Source organism: Molothrus aeneus, chromosome 32 (assembly GCF_037042795.1).
Source record: "Molothrus aeneus isolate 106 chromosome 32, BPBGC_Maene_1.0, whole genome shotgun sequence".
NCBI lineage: Eukaryota > Metazoa > Chordata > Aves > Passeriformes > Icteridae > Molothrus > Molothrus aeneus.
The window spans coordinates 2961716-2979242 of record NC_089677.1 but is presented as its reverse complement, the minus strand read 5'-3'; the positions used below and the strand labels follow the sequence as shown (position 1 = coordinate 2979242).

The window sequence follows — 17527 nt, the reverse complement described above, 5'->3', positions numbered from 1 at the left end:
AGCTAATACCAAGAGATTAAAGGATGACAACTGATGTACAAAAAGGAAATGAGCTTGTTAATTCCAGATAATTCCCACAACATTATTTCTCAGTATCTCTACATTACACAGTTGGCCTGTGCCTGCCCTTGACCTCCCCAGCTGATCACATGCATATAGCACAAAACAAAGGTGAATAATACCTGGCAAGGCTTCCTTCTCACTACTGCAACCCAAACAAGCACCCAATGTTGCTGAACATTTGAAAATCAGGGTGTGAAGTAAAGCCAATGGAAGTCAGAGCAGTCCATAGCACTGAACCAACCCCACAATTCACTCCCAACAACTATTCCTGAGTCTCTTTACTGTGACTATTTTGGTAAATCAAAGATGTCTGTTCCTGTGGTTTGACAGGAAGTTTTAATCTCGGATACTCCCATCTACAGACTGTGCACAGAAGAGGAGCTATTTGGTATGGGAAATCTGACAGAACTGTTACAAGAGAAGGTTCTGGGTAGGCTTTGAATCTGAAATGCAAAAGGGAAGTTTGGGGAATAAAACTTCAGGCTAATAACTAAAAACTTCCAAACCTATGCAGTTACATGAGCTCCCATTAGAAGAGGCATAAGAATAAGTGACTCAAATACAAATGCTCAGTGAAATATGGTTAGTAGAAGGATAGAAACAACCAGTGTACCCCCACCTGAGACACTTCAATGGCACACTGAGACACTGCACTCCAAACAAAAATCATGACAAGAGCAAGAGCAGGAGTTTAAGACAAGCAAGTAACATGACTGGAAAGCAAAGAATCAGCTCAAAAATGTAGGAATAAAGCAAAGGCACACTGACTAACTAGTTGTCGACTTGTGGCAACAAACTGCAAATATCCAGAGGTTATAAACTGGAAGAGAGAGAATTCAGCCCTTGTATGACTGGGAGGAAAAATCCCCTAATATTTTCAGGTACAGTAAAAAGCTACAATAGATGATCTCAAGGCACACAAATTATTGGGTGCTTGTTACTTCTCAGAACAGTTTTTAGAGTACATTGAACAAAACCACCAGGGGAAAAAAAATGACAAAGAACTGAGCAGGACAAAGAAGCCTGTGCAAGCAGACTTCGTCACAGGACTGGGGCTCCAGGCTATTGCAACAGACTAATTATGTACTGAGCCCTGTGCAACACAGGGAAAAAACATCTGCCAGATGGAAAAAGACACAAAATGTGGTAGGCGGGGCAAAAAAAATATTTGAGGTTTCTATAAAGGGCACTGCAGAATGTCATGTATGAAACTGCAAAGCCAGGGAAAAGAAGTTAGTTAACGGTGTTATTTTAAGCCTGCCTAAAGTAATATGAAGGGCCGAAATGGAAAACCTATAATTAGATGGAGCTTCTCCCCTTCATTACAAATATCTGACTGGAGCTGAGGCTCCCAGATTGACAGGACCTTTGGGATTGGTGTTGCCTGGGCTGCCAGGACACGCAGGCAGCAGTTGGGCAGGGGGAAGCCACCTCTGCCTGTCACAGCTGGCCTGGCCCTCCTGCTGCAGCCACCCGTGCTGCCCCAACACCCTCAGAGTCCTGTGCAGCACAGGGAAGCCCCAGCAGCTGTTCAGAACCAAGCTCCCAGCCAGGTCTGTCTCCCACCACACTGCAGGAGACTCACACTCCCCACAAGGGCTGTTCTCCAGACTGACTTGCTACTCCCAGCACGGGTGGCAGCACCGCAGCTATTCCCAAGCCTCTGCACCACCACTATTTTGGTAAATCAAAGATGTTCTTTGTTACCGTGCCTTGACAGCAAGTTTAGTCATTTCCTTCTCGACACAGTCAGAGCTACACACTCAGCCCACACCTCGGGCAAGCTGTACGGCCACTGGCTGGCTGATGAGGAAGGGAACGTGTCCCTGCATTCCTCAAAAGGGAACAAACTGCCTCAGATCCTGGCAACACAAGGATTCAGTTTGTTCCCAAGGCTGCTAGGGAAGTGGGCTTCATTTCCCACTCTCCCATGTCCTTCCTTCCTCAAACTCAATTTAATTTTGACTAATGAACTTCCAGGGCTGGTTCTGGCTGGGATAGAGTTAATTTTCTTCACGGCAAGTAGCATGGGCTAAATTTTGGATTTGTGCTGCAAACAGTGGGGATAACACAGAGATGGCTTAGTCATTGCTGAGAAGGGCTTGAACAGTGCCAAGGCCTTTTCTGCCTCTCAGCCCATCCCAGTGAGGGGCTGGGGGTGCACAGGGAGTTGGGAGGGGACACAGCCAGGACAGCTGACCCCAACTGACCAAAGGGACACTGCAGACCTTATGGCATCATGATCAGTATATAAAGCTCAGGGATGGTGTTCAGAGTGCTGGCATTTGCCTTTTCAAGTCACTGCTACCTGTGATGGGGCCCTGCTCTTCTGGGGATGGCTGAACTCCTGCCTGCCCATGGAAAGTGGACAATGAATTCCTTGCTTTGCTTGTGTGCACAGCTTTTGCTCTGTTTATCCCAACCCATAAGCTTTGTCACTTCTACCCTTCCAATTCTCCCCCTGATCTCACCAGGAAAAGAGTGAATAAGTGGCTTTTTGGGGTTTAGTTGCTGGTTTTGGTTAAACCCCAACACTACTCTAGCAGACACCCTCTAACCCTAAGCTAAAGAAATCCCTCTTGCATACCCTCACCTCTGAAGAGTGTTTACAGAAGTATTTCCTATAGGACTGGCTGTGATGTTCATCCCAGCACTTCTCCAGCCTGAAGAGGGCACAGGACACAGAGATCCAGGGGGCTTCACCCCGTGCCCTGCATTGGGATGCCAGGAAGGCTGATAGCCCCTAGGGAAAGTCTGGAGTTCAGAACAAAGAGTGAAACCTGGGACTTGTTGGGACTTTTGGGAAAGGGTGGGGCTTTTCTGGTTTAACTGGAAGGGTCAATTATCATCCAAGAACAGGAGCTGAGCGAATAGCTGTTCCCATGTCACACACAGCCTGACCTGAGGGCACACTGGTGGCCGGGGGCTCTCCAGCCTTGACAGCAAGAGCAAAGCCCGCCACGGAGTTCAATCCAAGTTCACTTCCAGCATGAAGAAAACAACCTCCCAGAAAACCACACTCATAACCAAGAGCCAGTTGTTAGGAATGATCATTTAACAAGAGCAGGACTAGGCAAATCAGGGGAGAGTTAATTGGGATTTTGCTTTCATAGAGAGAACATCACAAAGTATAAACACCCTGGGGGAACCTACCAGCATTCCCAGGAAAGAAAGGTGCATGATATGGTTTTCTTTTTCTTTTCCAGACTCTAATTTCTTAACCAGGAAGAAAATGCAAATCCTAATCCCACAATTTTACATGTTCAGCAGTAATACTTTGCCTTGCCAATCAAATGTTTTCTGCAATAGCCACCCATTTCTTTTTCGAATCCAAGATGCACAATTGCATGCAATTAATTACACACTGTGTGAATTTGAACAGAACACAGCCCTGTGCTCAAAGACCTGAAAAAAATCACATGTTGCACTCTGTTCAGGGGCACAGCTTAACAAGAAAGGTGCAGCACTATTTCTCTGCTTTGTGACTCCTAGGAGCTTTGTTTCAGAAATATTTCCAGAAGAATGCAAGAGCACTGCATGCAAATAGTCTGACTCATGTCTGTTCTTTACAAGATAAAAATAAAGATCTGTTTTGCCTGATCATTTCTGATCAAGAAAAGCAAGACTTTGAGATACAAGATCTGAAAGAGCTCCTGCTCTTTACTAAAAGCTAAAAAATTACTCTAACATAGGACCCGGCTAGTCACAGCACAATTCCAATTACTGCTCCTTCCCACACAGTTGCCTGGTGTCTGTCTGTTTGTGTTTCAATTAAAAAGCTACTGTGACATTCTTCCTACGTTTTAAAAAGAAATTTCCACAAGCAACAGGATTCAAAATTACTAAGGAAAAATTATTAACATATACAATTCGAAGGAGGTCACTGATGCAAGCTGATTTGTGTCCAGCTATCTTGCCTTGGAAAGGTGGGAAGAGGATTTAAAGCCAAAGAAGCAAAGGAAGCAAGAAATACTAACAGTCTGAATGATCTGAAGAGTTAATGGTTTTCCGAGGAAAAAGCCATTGACTCGTGTCTTACACTAATGGCACGATTTTTTGTAAAAGGCCTTTGGGCAAAGGCTGGTTTGAATCTGAATGGAAGCAATCAGGACTGCAGCTTGAATGATTTCCTCACATCTGTATACACCATCCATCCATGCCAAATATCACCCACCAACACAGCCTCCTTCACCTTTAAGTCACCCTGTCCCAGGATGCATTTTTCAGTCCCTGCAGACCATGTAGCAGATACTTTATTTATGATGGGACAGGGTAGCTGCACTCAGACAAATTAGACAAGAACAGGAAACACAGATGTTTGAGCCCTTATCTTTATTTTTGGTTTCTGGAAGGCCGCAGACATTTTGACACAGACAAAAATCACACAGCATCCACGGTAACAAGGCAGTCTGGTTTGGGGTCTTACTGCACCCACAGCTGAAACCCAAAACTTGTGCATTTACAAGTGCCAGCCCTGAGCTTAAAAAACAAGTTTTGATCCAAACCCAGGGGGTCTGGCACAACTGAACAAAACTAACCACATCATTAACTCCAGTGACCCAACCAGCTGATAGCTCACACAACATTTCCTACCACAAAACAGCACATTTGAACAATGTACATGCACAGAAGTCACTGAATCCACACAGCAGCACTGGAGGGATACAGACAACATAGCCACCACAGCAAAGAAACACTTTCTGGAAGCATAATAAAATAGTCTGAATAATCTCATGAGTCAGAGATGAGTAACACAAGATAGACCATTCAGTGAAGTACTTGTAAGACCAGCAGCAAGAACAAACTGCAGAAGGTTTAAATAAAAGCTTTCAAATCACTGACTTATCAGATATTAAGTGAAACTAGACGTGATTTACACAAAGAAAAAATATGACTAATCTATGACTAATTTTATATTAATTACTGTGTCCATCTATGAACTGGAGTGCCACTGCATGCAGTTTCTGTCAGCTGTGAAAGTGCAGATGTTAGTTGATGGAAGATGCAGAACTATCTGAAAAACACGGAAGATTACTTCATTCATTTAACTGAAGATCTCATGCCCCAAAACCCATGCTATTGAAGCAGGGTGATGTTAAGTCTGTGGAATCAGATATGAGAGAATGACAGATCTGATAGCACCAAGTGCTGGTGCTGTCAGAGTTCTCCCCTCATAGTTGTGTCACGTTTGCTGACAGCGAGGTGACTAAGGACTGTTAATCAGACAGCAGCCCAAAGCAGCAGAGGCTGCAAGAGCTCTGTTAGAGGAGACTGATTTTTCTTTAGGGCAAGATACCACAGTGAAGCACTGCTATCACTAAATGAACACAGAAAGATTATTGAAGTGTTTTCTCTCTCAGGCACCAATTTGGTTTTATTCTACTACATATGCAAAAGAGCCAGGAAAAGCCTCCATGTCGCTGATCCCTTCAACCCTGGCACACTCCATCAAATGCAAAAGGCACTGCCATATCAGTGGTGTTCATCTCCTAAACCTCACTGGTGTTACCATACTCTGCTTTCTGTCTTCCTTCCCAACTCTGCTCAAAATAAGCACAAGATATTCCTTGACAAAAAGGCATCAGGCTCTCACATAAGGTTCCCCATACCACTTTCCAGGAACATGCCTGCCCTTCAATTGCCCCTAATTGTTCTGGGCATCCTTCACATTCGCAGCAATACTTTGACATTCCTCAAAGGAACTTACACAGCTCCAATCACCACAAGCTTACAGAACCCTGCTATTGAAGCACACACAGCCCAACTCTGTGTTTCCAGAGCTGGGAAGTGAGGAGGAAGCGTTGCAAGAAGCAAAACACAAAAGCACTTACCAAGAAAAAGAACAAAATAACATCCTTTTGCTGCTGTCAAGAGGAGGCAGCCAAAGGATTAGAGTTAAAAACCCTAGAAATTAGGATCAACTTAACTAGATGTTTTGCCAGCTTCACAAATAAGTTTTGTACCTGTATTTTGCCTTCTTTCAATGCAGACACTTGGGTTGTTTCAGCCCTTTTAAGTTGGTTACATGCTAATACACATGCACACAACAGGATTCAGCTGTTGTGCTTTCACATGCACTGCAAATGATCCTGAAAATAACATTTCTACTAATCACGTTGTTCCACACAGTTTTAAAGCACATGACTGCAGAATAAAACTCTCAGCACATATTTCTGGCCTGGAATCTTAAGGAAATTAAGCTTATGTGGTAGTGTTGTTTGTCAGTCCTCACCCTATTAAATTTTCAACTTGCTTGTCAGTTTTGACCACATTTGGCAGAAAGCAAAGAGATCCAAACAGATGTCACATTCCTACATCTTCAGGGGAAATTATTGTGCAGGTAGAGAAGACACATCCAAATCAGCCTCTCACAGGATCAGATTTTGCTGCAGGAACTCAGCAATTCCCTCTTTTGTCTGGCCCAGCAGCTGCTCGCTCCATCAGCAACCTCAGGGCAAGTACCAGGGCCACCAGTGGCAAATATACTTAGTCCCACTTACTAATTTTATTCAGGAATCTGCTTTATAACTAACCTATTAGAGCACATTAGTTAAGGAACAAACAAGGATGTTGCCACCAATGTAAAAAACTATTTCACTAACAATTAGAGAGCATTATTCTCAGAGGAAACACTTCATTAGCTTTCAGTCTGCCCTTTTTTAAAGTGGTCAGTGTCTTGCAACAACAGAAAAAGCAGCTTTTTGCTCGACAAAATAGCAAGGAGGCAGTTCATGAGACAGAAAAGAAAGATGCAGGCAGAGTACAAGACTCAGGGGCTAAACAAGATGCAAAGTCATTTTCCACTTCTAGACCACCACTCCAAGTGCATACCAATTACACAGCAAGTTAAAAAGTCACCAGCAGCAGCTTCCCCCCAAGCTTTCCAGGGTCATAATATGCAAAACCACATCCCCCACTTGTCAGAGAGCACTTCAGCCAGCCTCCAGACAGGAAGACAGCCACAACAGCTCCACTGCTCCGGCAAACACCCCAGGTCAACAGCAACACACGTCCTGACAGCAGCATGGAGAAAATGCTGGTCCTGCCAGGAGCACAGATGTGTCCTGTGATGAGAGGATCTCTCTCCAGTTGGGATAGTCTGGCTCCACTTATTAATAGCAGGTGCTGGCATCCAAAGCCCAGGGCTCTGAGCCAAGCACTGCAGTGTGTCAGGAGCAAGGTGGTGAGATTTATGGAAAAGAGCTTCCAAACACTGGGCCTGGGAACAAGACAGAGTCTGGGCACAAAAGTAAAGTTACCCCACAAAAACAATAAGCCTTAAATCACAATGAATTTCAACTAACTAAATTCACTGTACCACAACCTGAAATAGTCAGATGGGGATATCAAGGCCAGGCTAGATGGGGCTCTGAGCAACCTGGGATAGTGAGAGGTGTCCCTGCCCACAGTAGGGGGCTGGAACTGGATGATCTTTGAGGCCTCCTCAAACCCAAACCCATACCCATACAAATCATAGTATATCTGACCTCAGAAAGCAGCATCCTCACCTAAGAGCTTTCCACTCAGCTTAGTCCAATAAACTCTCCTACTTCACCCACCCAGTTTTTCACTCTCATGGAAGAACAAGCCCTAGCCACCATAGCAGCCAAGCAGAAACCAGCTCAGTGAGAGCCACTTTCATATTTCACATGAAATGTGAATAAATAAGTATTTCATACTTAACTGTTTGGTTGGTTTTGTGGAACAGCAGTTGTTTGTTTCTTTAAGGAAAGAGGTGAACTTTGTTTAGACTCCAAAATGAAAGGTCAGATGTGAAAGAACTACTTAGAAGATGCTGCACCATTAAGTATTTGTTGTGTTATATCTTCATTTAGAAATCACCTAATAACCATCTTTCCCACAGGGAAGAGCTAATATTAGAAGCAGGATACATCCCACATGAGGATGCTTCTATTAACATCCTACAAACAGATGTTCCTGGAATCCAACAATTCACCCAAACAGATTTTTAACTGCTGTGTAAAATTTGGGAGACAGCAAAAAAGACTTCAGTATAACTTAAACTGATTATTTTCTAACAAAGAAACTGGGGAAGGGACCATCGTCAGGAGAGGCAGTGGAGCACAGGGAGATCATTCCCTGTGCAGAAGAGCTGGGTGAAACCCAAGCCTCTCACTGGAAGGCTGCAGGGTCTGTCCCTTTGAGCCATACCCAGGAGCATGTGCTGTTGTCCCATGGAGGGGATGGTGGAAGCAATGAAGAAGGACAAGGTCTTTCCAAGAGGTCTTTTCAGGGCAAGTCACCACCATATCTTTCACCTCCTGCAATCCAAACCCACCCTCATTACTGTACACAGTCATTTAGTCTCATTAGAGACCCCTTCACACACAACATGAGAGACTGAGTCAATGATTGGGCTTCTGTCTCAGTTCCTTTTATCCTGAAATTTCCTCTAAGAATCCTATAGACTTATGAGGAGAGAAAACAGCCTTTCATATCTGACTAAATAGTAAAATCCAGCTCCTGCTTTATCTACAGGGCAAGTCATCACTCGCAAAAACACTGCAACAACTTTGATTTCTATGAAACCCCTTAGCTGCTGAGCTGCAACACAACCTTCACTTCCCACACATTCCTTGTTTACCATCCTTAGGTACCTAGCATCTCTCTAGCCCAGCAAAGACAAGGTCTAGGAGACACTGAACTGGCACCCTCTTCTAAATGTAGGGCTCTGCAGGTCAAAACGAGCGTTAAGAGAGGACTACATCAACGCAGTGGTCTACAGATGAAACAGGTCTAGATGAACCAAGACAACACAAGAAATGAAGTGCAGGGAAGAGAAGGACAAACTGGGAAGATCTCTATGAGCAGTGCACAACTTGCCTCATGGAGATGCCTGCCGCCTTTCTTCTGCAGAGAAGGCACCTCAAGCACAGGGCTCCCAACATGCAACACCACATTGCTTTTTAATTCAGGATTTCCCCCCCTGCTCTTCATGCAAGCTGGGGACCTGTAGGCTGAGATCACCTCCTGCAAGATGGAATTACGGAAAGAGCTTCCCACAGGTCCTCATTAAACCCCAGTAATCCTCAGAGACATGGCAGCAGTAAAGCTGGTGATAATGCATTTCCCTTTTCTGCTTTCATCACTGATTATTACTCATTAGAGCACTTATAATCTTTATATAGAGTTCTTTTATGTAGTCTAATTTGCTAAGAAATAATCACTCTCCTCCTCCTCTGGTAATACAAAAGAGGGCTGTAAAGTGATTTCATTTGCTGTTTATTCCATGGCTCTCCTTCCCAGAAGTTTCTTTCAGATGTTCAGTCTGAAGCAAGACACATTTGATCATTAGAAAATGTCTGAGACAAGCCCTACATTTTTACCCAGTTTTGTGTGGAAAAGATGAGTAATTTAGGAAGCTTTACATCTCTGAGTTTACTTTGAGTTGCTTGCCAAAAGAAATCCATAAAAGAAATCCTTAAAAAAAAACCAAAACAGCACTGCAGCACTGAAGAATTGAACTCTCCAGGCAGAGCAGGATAAATGGAGTTTGCCTGATGCTCAGAATGAGCAGAGGATAGGACAGCAGGACAGACACCAGCACGACATGCCACAGGAGAGCAAAGCACTTGTGTGTCTGCCCAGAGCTGTGGCTGCAGAATGACTGCCTGGTGATCACACTACAGCACGCTCTGGCTTCTGGCTTCATGTTCAGGGCTCTGCTGCCAACCCACTCGAGGGCTCCAGCACATCTCTTCACCTCATTGTTCCAGACTTCCCTCAGGGAAAGCAACAAAAGACATCCTAAACCCAGAGCTGCTATGCTGTGTCAGACTCCAGTCCTGTACATGCAATCCAGACTTTAAAGACCCATCTCACTATAGCTTTTCCAGCAGTTCTTGGACAATAAATATGCTGGATGCTGAAAAGGTCACTGCTGAAATACTTCTGAAATAGTGCACTATCTTGCACTGACTACCACTCCCTACAAGTTAGCTGAAAACAGGGAATACAGATTTGTATCCAGCCTTCCCTGTAATCCAAGAGTGTTCACGACAGATTATTTTGCTTCTGGATGAGTCCAAGTCCTCACTGAGCCCTCAAAATTTCCCTAAACGCTCACCAAGGAAGAGAAAATGAATGACTGGATTGCAGCACCTCATGACACACAAACCTCAAAGCTTTAGCTGTTTAGAACCACCCATGCCAAGCAAAGGAATAGGCTGTAGTTACAAACTCCAAACAACAAAAATAGTACTATCTAAGACAAAAGGGAGAAAATGTTTTTTAAAAGTAGAACAATTCAGGAAGCTGGTATTTGCAAAACCCTCCTTCTACACACGTCTATGCTTCTGTTTCCAAACAGTCTTTCCATACTGCAATGAATTTTGTGTAATTACTAGCTAGGTACTGAGAAACTTAACTGTACTGTATTAATAATAGAGATTTTGACTACCTATCCAAAGGTTCTACTGCTTTTAAATAAACTTGTACATTGTAACCTTGTTAAGCTTATGCAAATCCAACACTGTGAAGTTGGCTGTAATAAATCCAGAGGTAATACTGGAGCCTCCATAGGATGCTGATACAGAATTCAAAATAAGGTTTCTTAGTACAGACAAAAGCAAACAAATGCACCAGAGCATGGGAGATGGTTTTGAAAACTCAGCTTTACCCAATCCATCCTCAGTGTGTTTTCAAAGGGTCAATGAGCCACTACAAGTCTCCTCAACTCCTTGTTCAAGCCAAACAACAGAGTTTTCCATCAGATTTGCAGCAGATTGAGGATTGCAGCTGATTTCCCACATGGCAGCCATGCAAACCACAGGAGCCAAGTGAGGTATGACCCAACAGCACTGTAAAGTCAAAGAGAGCATTGAACAAAGATAGGCAGGGGAGTCTGCTAACCCAGGCCACTCTGTGCGAGCATAAGGAACCAGGTTTGATTCAAAGGGCACTTTGTAAAAAGTCATAGCACTGACTTAATGGAGCACCACCTAAATATCAATTTCCTTCAGCCAAGGCTGGATTAGTCCCAGAAAGCCAAGCTCTGATGTTTACACTTGCATGTCATGAAAGCAGAGGGAGAAGGTGCCAGGACAGGGCTAAACCAATTTTTAATGTTTTCCAAGTCCTTTTATGTCAGTCACAGATCCTTTACAGTCAGTGTTGTGGAGATGCAGTCTAGTCCCAAACCCCAAGGGAGAATGATCCAGAAATGCATGTGCCCACTGATTCAGCAGCTGGAGCTCTCTGCTCCCCTGAACAGCTGCAGTTATCCCCAAGATGATGTCAAGGGGCAGGGTGAGGTGGGAAAAGGAAGGAAGGTGGCTGTATGGCCACCTGAGAGCCCTCCCTGAGGATGCTGCCGTTAACCTGGGCTGCAAGGAGAGGTTATCCCTATGGCCCTTTGCCCTCCTGCTCCAGACTGCCTGGCCAGGGGGGAAGAAGGGCTGTGCTGCAGGCAAGCATGTCTGGCAGGCAGCTCCAGTGGGGTGAGATTGCTCTGGGATAGATGGGACAGCAGGGAACTCTGCTGCAACCCCTCACCAGTCATCCCCTCTGCCTTTGCTCAATCTAAATTTGATGGAACTGATCATTTGGGTGAGGGCAGATATCAAAGCAGACTTTAAGCCTCATGTGGCACTATAGTTGCACTGGCTAAGAACGAATTTTGGCAAAGCACAGGGCTTTCTGGAAAGTGGAGTCAGGAAAATGACAAGTAAAGGGCCATGTGATTGTTGCCACTGATCCTTCTCAGTAGCCATTTCATTACATCACTATTTTTCTAACTAATAAAGGTCAAACTGTATTTTTTGTTTTAGATCTATAGTTTCTCTTAAATTAAGGGTATTCTTAAGCCAAGAAGCAGCAAAAAGGAGATTAATTTGCCCTATGGATACCACGGCAAACTTAGTTCAGAATTAAAAAAACAAGGAAATCATTATTTCCCCAGCCTCTTTAAAAAGGGAGAGAACAGTGAACAAGAAGCCAAGATTATTAGCAGGCAGAAGAAGAAAAAAAAAACCAACAAACCAAATTGAAGAACAAGAGCACTAAGAGCCTTTGTTCCCAGGAAATCCTTTTAAAGAATTGAGGAGACTCCAAGCGATGCAGCTGTACTTCCTGTGACCTGCAGCGCTCAATTTGGGAACACTGGGAGGGTCACAGCCTGGGGACAGCTCAGTACAGCCACGCTGCACACACAGAGAGCTCAGCACAGGAGCCCCTCACACCAACTGGGACATCCTGGGCTGCAGGGGCAGGGAACCATGCAGCTTCCCAGCTGTCCTGCAAAGGGGACCTGCCCAAGTCACACGTGGTAGCAGGATTCCCTCAGGACTCACAGCTGGGGCTGTTCAGCCCTTAGAAAAGGCAGCTCCAGGGAGACCTTAAAGGACCTTCTGGGGCTACAAGAGAGCGACTTTTGACAAGGACATGCACTGCCAGGGCAAGGGGAAATGGTTTTAATCTGAAAGAATATGGAGTTACATTAGAAATTAGGAAGAAATTCTTCCCTGTGAGGGTGGTGAGGCCCTGGCACAGGTTGCCCAGAGAAGCTGTGGCTGCCCCTGGATCCCTGGCAGTGTCCAAGGCCAGGTTGGATGGGGCTCTGAGCAACCTGGGATAGTGGAAGGTGTCCACTTGGCAGGAGGGTTGAAACTGGGTGTTAAGATCCCTTCTAACCCAGGCCATTCTGTGATTCCTCTAGAGCAGAGTAGGCAGCAGCAAGAGACAGCAAAGCTCTTTAACAACACCCAGTAAATAAAACACCAACCTCGCTCTCAGGGTTGGGCATTTGTAAGAGAAATAGCACTACATGATAATTCAGTTCATGATGAACCACGCTGCATTAGCAGGCTTCTTGCAAGGAAAAAGCATTTGAAGATGATACAAGCAGCTATCCACACAATACACTTTATAAAGCACAGCCCCAGGAACATCACTTGATGTATTATGGACAGGCAGAGCCACTTCTGAGGTGAGCCAGACTTTGAACAGCGGTGCAGCAGGAGGGGAGAGTCCAGGCAAAGGGAACGACAGAACAGGAATGCTAAACTGCTGCAGGACTTAGATAAACAGACTGATTACCAGAGAGTTTGTCTACATTGAAGAACTAACTCTAGCACTCTCCCTGACTTGCCCTCCCATCTACATCTTGAATTTGAGCACAACGCTTAACTTCAATTGGCAGGAGACACAGGCAAATGTTTGATTAAGCACATTTAAGCAGTGCCTAAGCATCACTGCAGGCAACCAACACTCAGGGGCCCCAAAACTCTCCAAGTATTCCCCCAATATTTTTAACACAATTCCATCATAACCTGTGGACAAACTCAGAAAGCAATGCAACATTTATATACATATTTTTATATGTTTGTTTTAAAAGTTTAGCGCGGTATATAATTACAACAGAGCTTTCAGACCCCTTGGCATCCTTAAAAGCACACCTACTGCTATCCAGAGCAGCATTCTTCCTTCTAAGGATGCCCAAGATGGTTCATGTTTGACTCATTTGAGAGGGATCAGCTCCACTGGAACACACAGCTGAGAACACCTCAGCTGCTCACCATGGGAAGAGTGGCCAGACAATCATTCAGCATTTTGGGCACACAAGCCCTTCACTGCCAGCAGGAGTCAAGTTCAATATATATGGTGAGATCACTAGAGCTTAACTCAGTTCTGAAGGACATCAGCATGATAAAAATGGGAGGAGAGGCTGCCGGTCCCCGAGGAACAGCAGGGGGAGGCAACAGTTGTGCTTGCCTATAGCAAGGAGGCATTTCACCCCAACTGAGACCCCTTGAGCTGGAACCCAGCCAGAAAGCCCAAATAATAGCCCTTCTGCTCACAAAACCACCCCTGAATTCTGATTGTTCACAAGCTGTCTGGAACACAGTTTTAAACTCATTTAAAATACAATGAGGGGAAAAATTCCTGCTTCTCATCACTCAGAGAAGATATTAAAGCAATGTTTTCTTCATTCCTGCTTTGCCTGGGTTTCATTACTCATTTTCCAGCTTTCTTCAAAACTGACAAATTTTAAAGTACAGGGATTTTATGTGTAATTTTTTACTTTGTCCCTGCACAGGATGTCATTAGAAGTATGAAATAATTAAGCACTGCATATGCACAGATATGAAGATTTTGCTTTTACCTTGATTAAGTATTTGCTTTGTTTCTTTAAATCAAGCAGCTTGTGTCTTTTACAGGAAATTAAATTAACACAAAGTATCTTTTAATAATCATAAGAGCTTTCCAGCAATTCAATTTGTAAAATGACAGACCGGCATTCTGCATTACAGTAAGCAGTTTATCAAGCTGTTTTGACAGCAGATCTTGTTCAAAGCCTTGTCCAGAAATGTAACACTACCTCCTACTATTGCAGGCGTGCAGTGACAGAAAACAGTTATGAAGACACAGCCAAGCACAGGCTCTCTCTTCACGACATTAAAATCTGGAAGTCTGTCTCTCTACCAGCTATGACCCAGCTAAGCTGCAGCCAGGACCAGCTCTGTCAAGACAAGTTAACACTGACCTGCTTTATTCTGTTTTCCTGAAAACGAAGCCAGCTCTGCACTGCCGGAGGCCCCAGCCTTGTGTAAGAGGGAGCCTGGCGGTTCCACTCCCAAAACCTGCACGAGGTCTTGGCAGGGACTCCTCAGCACAGGTCAGCTCACAGGATGCACACACGAGAGGAAGAGATGCAGGGAAAGACAGCATCAAGGTATGGAAAGGACTTGAAACCACAAAGTAGCTCAGGGGGAAAGGCTGCTACGAGTGTGTGAGGAAATGCTCCTACCAAACCCATAGAACATGGCCAGGGCCAGCAGCCCAAACCACAGGAAAGGTCTTGCTGTGACACACTGACCTCTTCACATGCCACTTGACTGGCAGTGCCTCCCCAAAAAGTGTTGCTTCTGCTCAGACATGACTTCTGTCTGCCCTCATCCAGCACAAAGGCTTCAAGAAGCCAGAAAAAAGCCCCGATAGCTGGAAAGCAGTGAAAATAAGGAAGGAAACCTCTCCCAGCCTCAAAGGCAATGAGTGGTGGAGTTAAGAGCCCAGTCTGGCCCCATCCACACAGCAGCAGCTCCAGCATGAGCACAAGTGGCTTTTCAGCAAACTCTGAAACATGAAGCATACTCCAAACAAATATTCCTCAGGGCAGAAGTAAAACAAAGATGCATCAAGTGAGACTTATGGGACAACTACTTTCACTCCTGGGTTCATGGGCTTTAGCCTATTTTTAGTAAGCTGCCTTTGCAGAAACAACATCTCTCCCCTCCTGTACATACACAGCTGGACAGGAATCCCCACAGCCTGGCCAGCAGCATCTGCATTTGGCTCCACAGATGTGAATTGCAAGAGGAAGTCTAGAGGGGAAGCCTCCTCTCTGGAATTCCAAACACAAGTAGTTAATATGGTCCAAGTGCCAAGCAGGTGCCAAGTGCCAGGAGGCACTGCAAACCCTCCAGAGAAGCACAGTTCAAGGCCAGAACAAACTCACCTGCAAAATTACACTGGTCCATCTCTTGCCTCCACTGCTCCCAGCACACCTTCCTGACCAGGCACATCTTTGTACACTCTTTGTTCTTTGAGAGGCCTAAAATCCTCATTGGGAGAAATCTGTCCACTCCAAAGACACAAGCCAGCAAAGCCCCAGGACTCTGGGAGCTGTCTCTGGCTCCATCCAGGGAAAATCATTCCAGCCTACAATGGCTCCTTAATGCCACTACAGCTGGGATGTCCAAAACACCCTCACCCCAGAGCTTGGAAAAGGGGGCTAGGGCCAGAGACAGTCCCAGCAACACGTTTTTCACACTGTCCTGGGGAATGCCAAGCTTCCCATTGGGAGTCTGGCCATGAATCAATCTCCAGCATTTCCTGAGCCCCACCAGAGGCTCAGCAACAAGAACAGGGCTGTCACCCACTCACTGGAAAGCTGCCCTGACCAGACTGCTCTCCCCTGCCTTCCACATCCCGGCTGCCACATGCTCCATGGCTGCAGAGCACCAGGAGGATGCTGGTATAAAGACTGGCACACAAAATCCCATCATGCAGGCAAAGCAGCTCCAGCTTGGCCCACACTAGCAGGACACACAGCCTGACTTCTCCCTCCTCCACAGGGAGGAGTTTGCAGGTCCACAGATTCACCTTGCAGGTCCACAGATTCACCTTGAGCAGCCCCACAGATTTTTAGTTACTTTAGTTCATCTCCAGCACTCCTCTGCCTCCCTGTACCCATAGTCCCCTCCCAAAAATCTGCCTCATTTCCCACAAACGCCTACACAGCGAGCTTGGCGTACTGGCTTGTCTCAAAATCTCATCAGGCCTCAAGCAGGGACAGCCAACTTTCAGAGGAGGATTCATGCTTCATTTTTCATAGTCTCAAAGCTATGCCACATGTTGAGTCTGTGCTGTAACTTCCTGTTTATCAGGGAACAACTAACAGTTTAATTTGGATTAATTTCACGTATGGCTTTTATCAGACCCGGCAGAACCTCTGGCTGCCCTCACACTTCTGTATAAACACCAACAAAATCCAGGCATGAGGAAAACATCTGTCTCAAAACTCTGCAGCACAGGCAAGACAGGCAGGACTGAAGGAAGGACACCACAAATTACAGCACTCTGAATTTCCCTGTGTGCCTGTGGGAGGGCAGGGACATGCACTGAGAAGATGGACCCCATGGCAGGCGGCACTGCCAGCTTCAAAGGCCAGCAGGGTGTCCTGCTCTGCAGCAGCTCAGGTGGGGCTCTCACCACCCAACAAGCCCAGTCCAGTCCCCCTACATTCTCTGGGGGCCCTGCTTCCCTGCCCCTCACTTCCATGCCCAAGGACCTGAGCAGCAGAAACCCCACCATCCCTTTGGTACCAGGGTGTCCTCCTCCCTTCCCCAGCCATACCCCCAACAGCTTGCCCAGACAAAAGGGACAACAGGACGGGCATCTCTATTTAGACCATCACTGGGTCTCCATCCCCAACCACTTCTCTCTTCCAAAAACACGTGGCAAGTCAAACAATGCAAGGTGGAACTCTGACTAGAAGCAGAAATGGTACTTTCATTGGCTCTAGGAGGTTTTTAATGGAAAGCACTCCTATTTCTCACTCTGCTTACAGCAAGTAACCTCACTAACAAATGCATCCACATCCTAGGGCAAAGAGACCACAAAGTAAGGCTCAGAGGGAAGGTGGTAGGACCTCATTCCTCCCTTTTAACAGACAAACAGAGACAGACTCCCTGTTTTGCTCCTAAATGCACACTCTGCAGGAGCTACATGAACATAGTTGGATCTGAGGAATGGAAAAGTTGTTCCCTCACCATGTGCAACAGCAAAGCCAGGCCTAATTACCACAGCCATAGGAAAATTATATAGAACATTTTTAGTAAGAACAGAAATTAACTGCAATATCACAGCCAAATTCCAATTTAGCATCAGCAGTCCATCTGGATACACTGTCCTAAACAAATGGGTGGCTGATCCCAAACTACCA

At 45.4% G+C, this 17527-nt stretch overlaps 1 protein-coding gene across 5 annotated transcripts in view; it reads right to left on the bottom strand.

The window, feature by feature from the left end:
- PPFIBP1 (PPFIA binding protein 1) overlaps window positions 1-17527 on the bottom strand; it is a 101934-nt gene that overhangs the window by 73118 nt on the left and 11289 nt on the right. The gene's annotated exons all lie outside the window — the stretch shown is intronic.